This window comes from Elephas maximus, chromosome 1 (assembly GCF_024166365.1).
Source record: "Elephas maximus indicus isolate mEleMax1 chromosome 1, mEleMax1 primary haplotype, whole genome shotgun sequence".
Taxonomy (NCBI): domain Eukaryota; kingdom Metazoa; phylum Chordata; class Mammalia; order Proboscidea; family Elephantidae; genus Elephas; species Elephas maximus.
The window spans coordinates 18,514,883-18,529,651 of record NC_064819.1 but is presented as its reverse complement, the minus strand read 5'-3'; the positions used below and the strand labels follow the sequence as shown (position 1 = coordinate 18,529,651).

Here is a 14,769-nt window from a genome sequence, read left to right as displayed (position 1 = left end):
CAGGCTTTGTGATTCGGCGAAAGTCACAGCTCTCTCTAGGCCACTGTTTCCTCATCTGTGGCCATGAACCAGGTCTCCAGGGCCCCTTTATGCACTTGTGGTCCCAGCTGAGGTAGGGCTGGACACAAAGAAGGATTTCAATGATGGGGCAGGAGTAGCTTGGGAATAGTTTACATCCTGGATTGGTGTCTTATCAAGAGTTCAGCCAAAAAGAGATCCTGAAGCACAGAATAAGAAGTACCTGCAGTAACTCAGTCCAGTTGTAGTAAGCCTTTTAACATCCCAAAGAGAGCTTGTTTCTATGTATCTTCTTGATCTTTGGGGTTCACATTAGTCCCTGAAAGATGGGAAAGCCAACTGGAGCTTGGCTACTCTTGGGAAGAGCAGAACCTGGTGAAAGCAGCAGTAGGGAAACCTGAGACCCTTTCTGATTGGTCTCTCCCAAGTCGCCAGTTGACCTCTGTGATGTGTGAATTGGCTTCAGCCTGGATAGCATGTTAGAAGTAGAGTCCTGGGGGGTGGGGCCGCCTCCTCTAGAAGAATGGGATCAGAGATTTGAGACGGGATGGGGAAAATCAGGGTACCGTGATTAAAGAAAGGAGCCCTAGTGGTGCAGTAGTTAAGAGTTTGGTTGCTAACCAAAAGGTCAGCAGTTCGAACCCACCAGCCACTCCTTAGGAGAAAGATGTGGCAGTCTGCTTCTGTAAAGGTTTACAGCCTTGGAAACCCTATGAGGCAATTCTACTCTGTCCTATGGGGTTGCTATGAATCGGAATTGACTTGACAACAACGAATTTGGTTTGCAATTAAAGAATGGGAAGTGGATGCTGTCAAGCAGTGTTTTATAAAAGGGGAGAAAAGACCCAAGATAGAGGTGTAATCATGTTCATCCTAGAGTTTCTATAATGGCAAAACACTGGAAACAACCTAAATGCCCATCGGTATTGGGCTGGCTGAATGAGAGGTGGTATGTACTCTTATTTGCAGTGGAATGCCATCGAGTAGTCTGCAGCCACTAAATGAAGGATAAAGGTATAGTTACCAATGTGGAAATATTTCCATGACATATTGTGGAGTAAAAAGAGTAGGTTATGAAACAGTATATAGTCATGTTATCACAAAATCACAGAGAGAGAGAGAGAGAGAGCTGTCTGGAAATCTGTTCACCAAGCTGTTAACAGTAGCTATCTCCAGTTGGTGAGATTCAGGATAATTTTTACTTTGTTCTTTAAACTCTATACTTTGAATTTTAAAGTATTTTAAATTTATTTAGTCATTTTCATGTTGGAATAAATAAACAGAAACTAAAGCCTTCCACTAGATTCACAGTCCCAATGGCTCATTGGTCTCTTCTTTTGTTAAGCAATTCCATGTCTGCCCCAGTGAAGAGGCAGAGGGGGGCTGAGGGAAGTGCTTAGGCTTGGAGCTACTCAGTCCTGGGTGTGAATGTGGCTCCACCGCTAGCTGTGTGACCCTTCAGAGCCTCATTTGCCTCCACCAAGGGTCTGCCTCACGACTGGTGGGGAGGAGTAAATGAGAGGTGGGGCAAGTGCCCAAGAGATCTTCAGGAGTGGATGGAGTGCCCAGTGGGTGGGAAGCCCCTGCCTGCCCACTCAAGGCCTCACAGACGAGAAACCTGTGTCTTCAGTTCCATCTTGTCTGTCCCCAAATTCTATGACCCCTGTGTTTCTAAGCCTACAACTTCCTGCCAGGCTGTGGGTGGAGTTTAGGGACTGGTCAGACCTTGGAGGAAGAAAGTCTACAAGGCCAAGGTAGTCCTGAGGGAAGTGGACGAGAAATCCAAGCTCTGTTGAGGAAGCTACAGGTGCCCTAGCATCAGAGCCCTTTGGCCTGGGGGGTGGGGGGTGCAGGGAGGAAGGGAGGGTCCTGCCAGGAGGAGCCTGAGCCCAAGGCCAAACAGGCTGCTCCAGACGAAGTCCGGAAGCAGAAAAACTCCTCCAGGCCCCTTAGGCTGCAAATCCTCACTCACTTGCCCACACTCTTGGCTCCAGGACACTCCCATCCCACCAAAAGCCCCATCTCACTAGTTCACCGACTTCTGTAGAATGTCAGAGCTGGAACGGATCTCAGTGAGTCAGCTTGTCCAATCAGCTCATCCCACCCCTGTTCTTGCAGGTGAAGAAACCAAGGCCCACGGGGGACAGGGATTTCTGCTGATGGGAAGTAGCCATGACAGAGCCAGGCTCAAACCCAGAGTGGGATTCCCAGGTCTGGAGAACAGAACACGGTGTACAGAGACCAGCATCCACCAATGCGTTTCCTTCCACCAGTATCCCAACCCAATTCAGCACCTGTGAAACTTTTAACAATTGTACCATAACTACATGCCAGAAGCCCTGACAGCCAGCTGGCCAGCAGGTGATCCAATGCCCAGATCCCATTTTGGAGTTCTCTGTTCCTCTCTCCTCTGTTCCTAGGACCATTTTTGGCACCAACTGTTAAAGTTTAGGTTCCCTGGGAAACCAACTCTGAGACAGAGATTTGTGTTCAGGGGGTTTATTGGGGCGTGTGCTCAGGAACCACACCTGCAAAGCTAAGGAATCATGATTGGGCAGAGAGAGGAGTTGAAATCCAATGCAGTTGCAAGGGAGACCCCAGCAGATCCTACAGGGAGCTCTGAAGCTAGGCTGCCCTTTCGTCCCAAACAGCACTGCTCCAGTTCTCCTACCTTCAGACAACCCATCACTGGAGACAGAGTAGAAGGGGGAGGCATGTGATCTTGTGTGAGGTGGCTCTCTTCAACACTGAGGGCAAGGCCTAGAGAGAGACCCCACTGAGACCCATCAGTCACCAACACTCCCAGCAGCTGGGGGAATGAGTAGTTCATCCTGAATGGGGCTCTGGGCAGCACACCTCAGTGTCCACTACAGAGAGGCAAGGTAGCTTGCCCAAGATCACATAGCCAGTAAATGGTGCAGCTGAATTCAAATCCAGATGGCGAACGTCCACACAGGATAATAATAATCCAGTATTAATAATACTAATGTCTAACACTTGAAAGGCGTGCTTACTATGTGCTAGGCATTTTGGTATACACCATCTGCAAGTTATATCGTGTGCCTCTCAAAACAACCCAGTGAAGTAGGTATTATCATTTTACAGGTGAAGAACCTGAGGCGTGGAAATGTTAACTTGCTCAAGTTCACTCAGCTAATAAACCAGGATTTGAAGCCAGCAAATTTGAACCCAGAGCTACTGCATACTAAGGCTATGTTGACAAATTGGACCCTTGCCCAGTAGCTTGTGGACAATGTGTATTTTTGGAACTTTTTTTGGAGTAAAAGGAAGGAGTAGTGAGACTTGGCATCCACAAGCTGTCCAGAGGTCCGCGCATTGACAACAGGCTCCCTGCTCCAAACCTGCTGACCCACCCATCCTCAGGGGATGCAGTCTCTCTCATGGCTGCTCACAGTCCAAGCCTACTATGGCAAAGAAGCTCATGCCTGGGGTTTGGCTGCACAATCTCTGTAGAGCCCTGGTCCTTAGGTGTCTGAAAGCCTCGGTGTACAGAGCTGTAAAATGATGGACCATCCCTGCTATCATCATTGCCCTTACTTCATCAGGACTCTTTGAGAGGGATGCTGGCAAAAAGTGATGATAACACGCATTGCAAAGTGCGGTGTCACCAGCCCCAGCAGAAGTCAACATTTGACAGCCAGCCACTCTACACACTTTCCTCAGAAGTACCATATTTTTACACAAATAAACCTGTGTTTGCCAGCTGTGCCCTCCCTCCTTACCCTCCCCCTGGCAAGCCACCCTCACAAGCACCACCATGCCAATCTTCTTTCACAAGTTGCTGTAAAAAAGATTAGCATAGTGTGCTTTCGAAGAAAATACCTGGGGAGGAAGGCGCTCCTGGCACATGCTGCCAACGAACAAACACAGAAGGCCCACGTTATTTTTGTAAAAACAGGGTAGTGCACTTGGTGGGGTGGCTCTCCATCTCTTACAGGCTGTCCTAGGGATCTGCTGTTCCCCAACCCAGATTATTGTGCCTCAAAGCCCTGGTAGCTGTGCAGGAAAGGAGGCTTGAAGTGGAGGGATAGACCGGGGCCCCACTGTCATCATCTAGCTCAGTTCTTCCCTGTCCCGCTCATATATGGGAAGGGTTTGCCTCTTCTGACAGGCTGATCATGAGCTCTTCAAGCATAGGAACTGAGTCTGTCCTCTGCCCAGTGCCACCTGGAACATAGCTGGGACCCAGGAAGGTGTTTGCTGAATGAATCAGTAGATGAATGAATGAGAGAAGAGATGAGATGAAACGTTGACTTTGCATTCCAGAAGTTGGATTGGTCCCAGGGGAGTTCCTGGGATGGTCCTCTCTGGCAACCTCCAGACTGTGGAGCTGATAAAGAAAGGGTCACAGTTAGCATCAGGACTGGCCAGTGTGTGTCCCCAGACCTGAGGTTGACCCCTCTCCCAGAGTATGCTGTTTTTCTGTGGTCAAAGTTGGGCATAGACTGCCTTACGGTCTCTGTGTATCACCCCCTAGCACCCACGCCCACCCATGCTAAAGTATCAAGGTGGATGACATTTAGGTGAGATTCTGACCCCAGAGAGGTCAGACCATCTGAGTGGCACTGCCTCAGTGCCAAGATGTGCCCTGACCCTCCATTACCTTCCCTTGACAAAGACACAAAGGAGCACATACAGCTGAGCCTAATCTGCCGATGACAGGCTCAGGGGAGCCCTCACTGGCGCCATAGCTTTGGCTCATCTGGGAGGGAGAAGACGCTGGCTTTCCCAGGCCTGGGCTCTGTGCACCAGGCGTAGTGCCACTGGCTGTGCTCCTGCCCATCCCCAAACCCCTCACCCTCCCTCATTTCTCTTCTCCACTCCTTTCTCCCTCTCTAGCGCCAACTGTCCTATGGCATCAGCTGCTGGTTCCTAGGACTCAGCTTCACCCACAGGGGGCTGGAAAGAAGGCCAGTGGGCAGTGGCGTTTCCCAAGGCTCTTGCATTTTGTGCTGTCAACTACCAGCAACCGTTGTTAATTGGAGAGGTATTAGGACGATCCCCATTCTACAGGATTGGAAGTGGGGCCATAAGAAACAAAGGACTTGCTGGGACTCGAACACAGGGACAGTCAGCCCCAAAGTAGGCCCCCCCTCCACCCTGCCTCCCTTGGAAGCAAGTACCTGCCTCCACACTGGCTGGGCTTTCTACCTGCAGCATCCAGGATACCCCAAGCCAAAGTCCAGCTGTGACTGTGCTTATCTCTGCCTCTCCAGATCTCGAGAATCATCGTGGGGCCCTGGTCAGGTGGGCCCCCAGAGCTGGAGGCCTGGGTCAGCGTTTGTCAGAGCTCCAGCTCCTTGCTGATAACAGAAGTGCTAGCCATGCCAGTGTTGGAGACAGGAGCAGGGGTCAGGGACTGAGCTTATCTCTGAGGACAGAATTCTGCAGCAGACGCTTTTCAGCCTATGCTGACTGCTCAGCCGAGCCCCAGCCAGGGCAGGAAAGCCTGTCCTCTTCTTGTCGGGGGTTTCTGCCCACAGGTCTGTCCTGCCATCAGCTCTCCTGGCTGAGTGGTCTCCGGCTCCACAAGAGAGAATGGGTATAGCTGGGGAGGAGGGACATGTAGTGCTGAGAAACTTCTAAGGCCCAGCTTCTAAGGCCTGGAGAATGGTTTGATTTACTTATTTCTTTCCATAAATGACACCAGGTGTGAGTGTGTTTAGGGGTCCCTGGGTGGTGCAAACAGTTAACATGCTGAGCTGCTAACCAAAGGTTGGAGATTTGAGTCCACCCAGAGGTACCTCAGAAGAAAGGCTTGGCAATCTATTTCTGAAAAAATCAGCCCCTAAAAACCCTCTGGAGCACAGTACTACTCTGATACACGTGAGTCAGAGTCGACTCGATGGCAGTTGGTTGCTGGTGGTGTGCGTGTGAGTGCACATGCCCATGCATACATGAATACATGTGTGTATACAAGTACATGTGTGAGTAGACTTGTGTACACAACTGTAAGGATGCATATGTGTACTTTTCTCTCAGATGCCTTTTTCCAGACCTTTTCTCCGGGATATGGACAGAGGAGGCGACAGGAAATTCCCACCCAGGGGTGTCTTAGGGCTCTGAACCTTTGACATTCTCACTCTTTTCTTTTTCCCATTTCCATCAGAGGCCAAAGAACTTTTTTAAAACCAGGCCCTCTTCCCTTCCCACAACAGCTTGGGTTTCTTCTGAGACTGAGAAGAACCCCTGCCTAGACACACACACACACACACACATGCACGCACAAGAGAGTGTCACGGAGGTTACACAGAAATGCTCTCAGGCAACTAAATATTTTTTAAAACTCCTCTTCTTGATGCACCCAAGGACGTCACTTGGGAGCATTTCCCTCTGAGCGCTCTCGTGGCCCACCCCGAGGTTGGACCTGCCCCAGCCCAGTCACTGCTGTGGAAGCAGGTGGGAGGTAAGAGGAAGCCCAGCCTTGGAATCAGCCTGAGAATATTGCTCTCTGGTATTTCAGACCTATTGCTTGAGAAATTCAGGTACTCATGCTGAGCTGGGGGCTGGTTTCTGGATGGTTCCCTGCCTCCCCAAGACAGAGAGATGTCAGGTTTAAGGAGCTTTGCCTGGGCTGGGAGGGCAGCTGACACAGCACTCAGTGCCCAGAATGTGCAGGGTCTGCATCCAGGGCTCCTTCAGACCCCCAAACCAAACAACCAAACCTAGTGCCGTCGAGCCGATTCCAACTCACAGCAACCCTATGGGACACGGTAGAACTGCCCCACAGAGTTTCCAAGGAGCTCCAGGCAGATTCGAACTGCTGACCCTTTGGTTAGCAGCCATAGCACTTAACCACTATACCATCAGGGTTCAGACCCCCCAGTGGCCTGCAATTTTCCAAGCAGAATTTGCTGCCTGGAAGCCACATGACAGCTAGGGTCATTTAGCACAAACCTTTCTGCTGATAGGAAAGATTGCAATCATTTTTTGTAATTGGAAGTAAGGTGTATAGGGCTGAGTTTATCATCCGCCTCAGTTCAGAGTTTATCACCCTCATCATTAGCCTGCAAGGCCTTTCTCCTGTTATCTGCCCCTATTTATCCCTGGGCCCCTGTCCCCGCCCCTCCCTCACCCTGCCACAGGCATCCATTCTAATATGTTTGATGTTTCTCCATGCATCTTCCTAAAACATGCATGTTTTCACATGCACCTCTTTAAATAACATAAATTGTCCTATGCTGAGAAATATTCTATTTCTCACTTTATTTTCATTCAACACTGTTTTAAAACCAATCCATATTCCAGCACATTTCTACCCCATGATGTAAGTACCTTAGAGGAGTCCATCGTGGCATTCACAACCCCAGAGCCAGACAGCCAGGTGCTTCCATCTCTTGACAACACCTTCAATCTCAAGGATATTAACTGGCTTAGTTAAATCATCTATATCTTTGCTTATTTATTTTTTTCTTTTTCTATTTGAACTGTTTCCTCCTGAGAGTGTGGCTTCATTAAAATCTCCAACTACAAATTGTTGAGCTGTTTCTTCTTGAAGTTGTTCCTTTATGTATTTTAAGACTCTGTTATTAGATGCATACATGTTTGTGACTATTTTACCATATATTATATCCCTCCTTGACAATCATGCCGACTTTTGCTTTGACATACTTTTTTAGATATTAATGTTGCTTCTCTTATTTTCTTTGGTTCAAATTTATAGCTGGTATATCTTTTTTTTCTGTTTCTTTTCAATCTTTATCTCTGTAAGTGCGTTCTTTACAGTCTAGGTATCAAGACAGAAACTGAAAGTTTCTGCCTAGGTATCTATACCTTTATGTGCATTATCGTGCAAAAAAACACAAAAATTATAATTACTAACATTTTATTTATAATTATTAATATTGTTATATTAGGACTTATTTATACTACTTCGTATGCTCTATTTTTTATTGTGGTGAGAATGTATACAACAAAACTTTTGCCAATTCATGGTCTGCAGTGCAGTCTAGCCGTCAGGTATTTATTTAAAGGCTCTGTCGGTCATTAAAACGTGCAGCCAAGTTTGAAAACCTCTAATTTAGGAAAACTTAATTGCACATTAGAGACACTAGACGGAGTTTTTCAAAATCTCCAATGCCCAGGATAGACCTCAGACCAATTAAATCAGACTTTCCGAGAGCGGGACACAGGCCTCTATTTTAAAGCTCTTCAGGTGATTACAGTGTGAATCCAAGGTCGAAAACCCCCACTTTAGGGCCATTTTCATGTCCTTTTCTTGACATTTAATCCATCAGAAGAAGACAGAGGGCAATTGTTTGTTAATCTGTTTAAACTCCCATTTGACTGAACACAGTGAAATCTGATTCAACCTGAGTGCTTGGAAAGGATTTGTTTACTGCATACCCATATTGGAAGCCTTACTCACTGAGGAGGATCACTGGTGGCACAGTGGTTAAAGCACTTGGCAGCTGGCTAAAAGGAAGGTGGTTTGAACGGAAGAGTCTCTCTGGGGTACAAAGATGTAGTTATCTGCTTCTATAAAGATTACAGCCTTGGAAACCCTATGGGGCAGTTCTACTCTGTCCTATAGGGTCACCATGAGTAGGAATTGACTGGGTGCCACACAACAACAACTGAATATGCATATTCAGTAAAGCTCCAAGCATAGTGGGCTTTTGATAAATGTTAGCTATATTACTGTTGTTGTTATTAGTTGCTATTGTTAAAATTCACCAGATGCAAATGGAATTTTATAGCAATAAAATCATAAGTATATGATGCTAACATATACTTAGTCTGAATCTCTGAATCTTACTTTTCACGTAACTGCTAAGATTAGATGGGAGTGCTTGTACATATTCCCAACAGTTTCACCCAGCAGTCGAAACAAAAGTAAACTACTTGTAGGCGACACTCTGCTATTCTGATCCATCTAGGGTTGTCCGATTCAGCAGAACAAAAAAAAAAGAAAAGGACATCCAGTTAAATTTCAATTTCATATATGAACAATGAATAATTATTTAATATAAATATATCCCACACTATAGTTGAGACATACTAAAAAAAAAAAGACACCTATCCATTGCTTATCTGAAATTCAAGTTTATCTGGGTGTCCTGTATTTTATCTGGCAATCCAAGACCAGTTCAGACCGTTGCTAATGCGAATGTCTTTAAAATAAAAAGTAGGAATAATAAAAAAAAAATTTTTTGCCAATTCAACACTTTCTCCGTATATATTCTAATTGCCATATTTATGTAGAAAGTATTCATACGCTTACAAAGAAGACCAATTAATACGGCTATTATTCAAATTTACACACAAACCACTGGTGCCGAAGATGAAGAAATTGAAGATTTTTATCAACTTCTGCAATTGATCAAACATGCAATCAAGATGCATTATTGATAATTACTGGTGATTGGAATGTGAAAGTTGGAAACAGTCAAGAAGGATCAGTAGTTGGAAAATATGGCCTTGGTAATAGAAACAATGTAGGAGATCGCATAATAGAATTTTGCAAGACCAAGGACTTATTCATTAGAAATACCTTTTTTCCAGCAACATAAATGGTGACCATATGTGTGTACCTCACCAGATGGAATACACAGGAATCACATCAACTACATCTCTGGAAAGAGGAGATGGAGAAGCTCAATATCATCAGTCAAAACAAGGCCAAGGGCCAACTGTGGAACAGACCATCAATTGCTCATATGCAAGTTCAAGTTGAAGCTGAAGAAAATTTTTAAAAGTCCACAAGAACCAAAGTATGACCTTGAGTATATTCCACCTGAATTTAGAGACCATCTCAAAATTTGATCTGATGCATTGAACACTAATGATTGAAGACCAGACGAGTTGTGGAATGACATCAAGGACATAATATATGAAGAAAGCAAGAGGTCATTAAAAAGAAAGAAAAGAGTAAAATGGATGTCAGAAGAGACCCTGAAACTTACTCTTGAACACTGAGTAGCTAAAGCAAATGGAAGAAATGATTAAGTAAAACCTGAACAGAAGACTTCAAAGGGTAGGTAGACAACACAAAGTAAGGTATTATAGTGAAATGTGAAAAGACCTGGAGTTAGAAAATCAAAAAGGAAGAACATGCTCAGTATTTCTCAAGCTGACAGAACTTAAGAAAAAATTCAAGCCTCCAGTTGCAATATTGAAGGATTCTATGGGCAAAAAATTGAACGACTCATGAAGCATCAAAAGAGGATAAAAGGAATACACAGAGTCATTGTACCAAAAAGAATTGGTCAACGTTCGATCATTTCAGGAGAAAGCATATGATCAAGAACCGATGGTACTGAAGGAAGAAGCTCAAGCTGCACTGAAGGCATTGGTGAAAAACAAGGCTCCAGAAATTAACAAAAATATCAATTGAGATGTTTCAACAAATGGATAGAATGCTGGAAAAGCTCACTCATCTATGTTGAGAAATTTGGAAGACAGCTACCTGGCCAACTGACTGGAAAAGTGCCCATTTCAAAGAAAGGCGATCCAACAAAATGCAGAAATTATCAAACAATATCATTAATATCACAGGCAAGTAAAATCATGCTGAAGGTCATTCAAAAATAGTTGTGCAGTATAGCAACAGGGAACTGCCAGAAATTCAAGCTGGATTCAGAAGAGATGTGGAACAAGGGATATCATTGCTGATGGCTGAAAACAGAGAAGACCAGAAATATGTTTACTTGTGTTTTTTGACTATGCAAAAACCATTTGACTGTGTGGATCATAACAAATTATGGACATTTCGAAGAACAGGAAGTCTAAAAGACTTAATTCTGCTCATGAGGAACCTGTACATGGGCTAAGAGGCAGTGGTTCAAAGAGAACAAAGGGATACTTTATAGTTTTTAATCAGGAAAGGTGTGTGTCAGGGTTGTATCCTTTCACCATACTTATTCAATTTGTATGCTGAGAAAATAATCTGAGAAACTGGACTATATGAAGAAGAACGGGGCATCAGGATTAGAGGAAGACTCGTTAACAACCTGTGATATGCAGATGACACAACCTTGCTTGCCAAAAGTGAAAAGGACTTGAAGCACTTACTCGTGAAGATTAAAGATTACAGCCTTCAGTATGGATTGCACCTAAACAGAAAGATAACAAAAATTCTCACAACTGGACCAATAAGCAACATCATGATAAATGGAGAAAAGATTGAAGTTGTCAAGGATTTCATTTTACTTGGGTCCACAATCAACATCCATGGAAGCAGCAGTCAAGAATTCAAATGATGCATTGCATTGGGCAACTCTGCTGCAAAAGATCTCTTTAGAGTGTGAAAAGCAAAGAGTCACCTTAAGGACTAAGGTGGGCCTGACCCAAGCCATGGTATTTTCAATCACCTCATATGCACATGAAAATTGGACAATGGATAAGGAAGACAGAAGAAGAATTGATGCCTTTGAATTATGGTGATGGTGAAGAATATTGACTATACCATGGACTGCCAGGAGAACAAACAAATCTGTCTTGGAGTACAGCCAGAATGCTCCTTAGAAGTGAGGGTGGTAAGACTTGGTCCCACGTACTTTGGACATGTTATCAGGAGGAACTAGCCCCTAGAAAAAGACATCATGCTTGGTAAAGTAGTGGGTCAGAGAAAAAGAGGAAGACCCTCAATGAGATGGGTGACACAGTGGCTGCAACAACAGCCTCAAACATACCAATGATTGTGAGGATGGGGAAAGGCCGAGCAGCATTTCACTCTGTTGTACACAAGGTTGCTGTGAGTCAGAACCTCCTGCTGATTTTTTTTCCTGCTTTTAATTAAATAGCCCAATTTTCCTCTGCTGGTTTGAAAGTGTTTTTTGTTGGTTTTGCTTTGTTTTTTATAGCCATGTAAAATACACTTCTGTGGAATGTTGAGTAAATAAATGGGGAAGCAGAGCTGTCTTCGCTAGTGCTGCCATAAAAGAAATACCACAAGTGGATGACTTTAAGGAAGAGATATTTATTTTCTCGCAGTTCTGGAGTCTAAAAATCCAAATCAAGGTCTTGGGCGTGTCAGTTCTTTCTGTGAGCCTCTCTCCCAGTTTCTGGTGCCTGCCATCAACGCTTGGTTTCCTTGGCATTCCTTGGCATTTGTCTTTCCCTTGTATGTGTCTCTGTGTCTATTCTGCTCTTTTCATAACTTAGAAATGATTAGTTTTAGGATCCATCTTACTCTGGTATGACACCATTACCATGACAAAAATAAACCCTGATTTCCAAAAAGGGTTATATTTAAAGGTACAGGGGTTGGGATTTCAATACATATTTCAGAGGGGGGCAGTTATTCCATCTATAACAGGGACAAATCTCCCTTACAAAAGAATTTCAAATAATAAATATAGAAGGAATGACTGAAATAGAAAATCACCATTAGAATACCACAGTAATAAGTGCTGCAGGTAAGGTCATAAATAAATACTAAAGTTAGTGAGCAAAACGCTAAAGAGAAACAAGATGTCTCAAAGTGTTTCCTCCAAGATATTATTAATTACTGTACCAATTTTAACAGAAGTTCTTTAATACTCCTCCCTCCAGAAGATGGTATGTAGCTCCTCTCCCCTTCAGTGTGGGCTAGACTTAGTGACTGGTTTCTAAAGACTGGAATATGTAAAAGAAATAATAGTAATTTCACAGGGGAGAAGCCTGGCAGATGCCATCTTACCAAATGAAGAAGGTTACGTCATGTTGATATTGTGTATTTCCTGATACGATTTGATGAGGAGGCACTTCACCTCCATAGTATTATTCCCCAAAACTCGTAGTCCCAGTCTAATCACAAGAAACATCAGGCAAACCCAAACTGAAGAATATGAAATACCTGACAAATATCCTTCAAAAGTTTCAAGGTCATGAAAAACAAGGAAAGACTGAGATACGACCAGAGATTGGAGGAGTTTAAGAGGACATGGCAACTAAGTAGACCATGGTATCCTGGATTGGATCCTGAAGCAAAAAGTGGGCATTAGTGGAAAAACTAGTAAAATGCTCAAAAAGAGAGGAAAGAATGAAGAAAAGAAAATATTTAGAGATATTGGCTGTGAAACTTTTAGAACTAGTGAAAAGTATGATACCAGAAGTCCAGGAACAAGAATTTATACCAAGCCAGGTAAATAAAAATAGATTCACACCTAAACACATCTCAGTAAAACTGAGGACACAAAAGACAAAGATGAGATATTAAAGACATCCAGGGAGAAAGGGTGGATCACTGACAAAGATCTGGCCATTGGAGAGAAAGTAGTCTTCTCAACGGCAACAAAAGAAATCGGAAGATTGTAAATAAGACCTTGCAAATGTTGACAGAAAATAGCTGTCAATCTATAATTATGAACCCTGTTAAATTACCTTCCAAGATTGAGCGTGATAAAAATTGAGCATTTACTATCAAGAGACCTGTACTCTAGGTAGGAGAAAATGATATCAGAACACTAAAATACAGATAAAAGAGGGTATGCTGAGTAAATAAATGGAAATAATGTAAATAAATCTAAACAAATATTGTCTCTAAACATAATAATCATAATTCACATATGTGTTAATAAATTGGTGTCCTCAGAGGTTATATCAGTTTACTTTGCCACCAGCAATGTAAGAAAGTATCCAGGCCAGCCTTCCAGCAACAGCAATGCAAGATGGCAAGCACTATCAGATCGGAAATAAAAGTCCCTCACAATTTCCAACTGTTGGAAAAACTCTAAGAAGGCCAGAAAGGAGTAGGAGATGGCATAGTTAACTGGGGTCCAGATGACGGCAAAGACATGACACAAGATCGACAGAGATGATAACTGGGCCTCCAAGAACAATTTATGAAAACCAGATATATATCTTTCAAATAGAATGTGGACCTAAATACCCAGAAGTACCCCCTTTTGTAAGATTTGTAACAAAAATCAATATGAATGGAGTTAATAGTTCTAATGGAGTGATGGACCCAAGGGCCATATCAATGCTAGCACTGGCAGAATTCATATAGCATCAAAGTTGTCCTGCAAGAGCTATGGCACCTAATGATGTCTAAAGAAAATATGAAACACCCCCAACCTCCTGAAGGACAGTGTTACAGCAATTAATCAAAAATAAAAACCACAGACCCTCCCCCTGCTCCCCGTTCAATTTAAGCAGTCTTCATTTTCTACAGTAGTGGATTTTCTAGATACGTCTTATAGACCTCAAAGTACTGGAAAGGAAGCTTCCCTTCAAAGGCAATTTATCTTAAGATACTGTAAATGATACTAATTTTTTGTCCACTTGAGATATACGAGTTGTGCTATAACAGAAAAAGTATCCATTTTGGTTTTTTTTTTTAATGACCTATTGTCAGATTTTATAATTTTTACTAAACCAGTAGATTAAAATGGTATCTTAGGGAGTTTTAACTTATATTTCTTTTAGTATGTGTCTATTGATATAATTATTCTTTCCTAATTTTTTAATTTATATTTGTCTTTGCCTTTGATTATGGTCTGTTTTATATTGAATTTGTTTACTTTTATGTAGTACCATTTTCTCCTTTTCTTTTAAGGCTTTTATATATTGGACCATACTTAGAAGTGCCTTCCAAAATTATGTTTTAGTTCTTCCATTGTTTCTTCAGTATTTTCTGACTTCATTTTTAAACACTTACATATTTGGTACACCTGAGAATTATTTTGCTATAAAGGTTGAGTATGGATGCAAATCTTTTTTCCCCCTCAGGTGACTACCCTGTTTGCCTAGCAGTCTTTTATCAAATACTGCAGTTTTCTTCCACTGATTTGAAATTTCCGCTGC

At 43.1% G+C, this 14,769-nt stretch overlaps 1 pseudogene; it reads left to right on the top strand.

Moving 5' to 3' along the window:
* The first annotated feature begins 13,631 nt into the window (after positions 1–13,631).
* On the top strand, positions 13,632–14,069 carry LOC126070490 (ubiquitin-conjugating enzyme E2 variant 1-like; annotated as a pseudogene).
* The last annotated feature ends 700 nt before the right edge of the window (positions 14,070–14,769 follow it).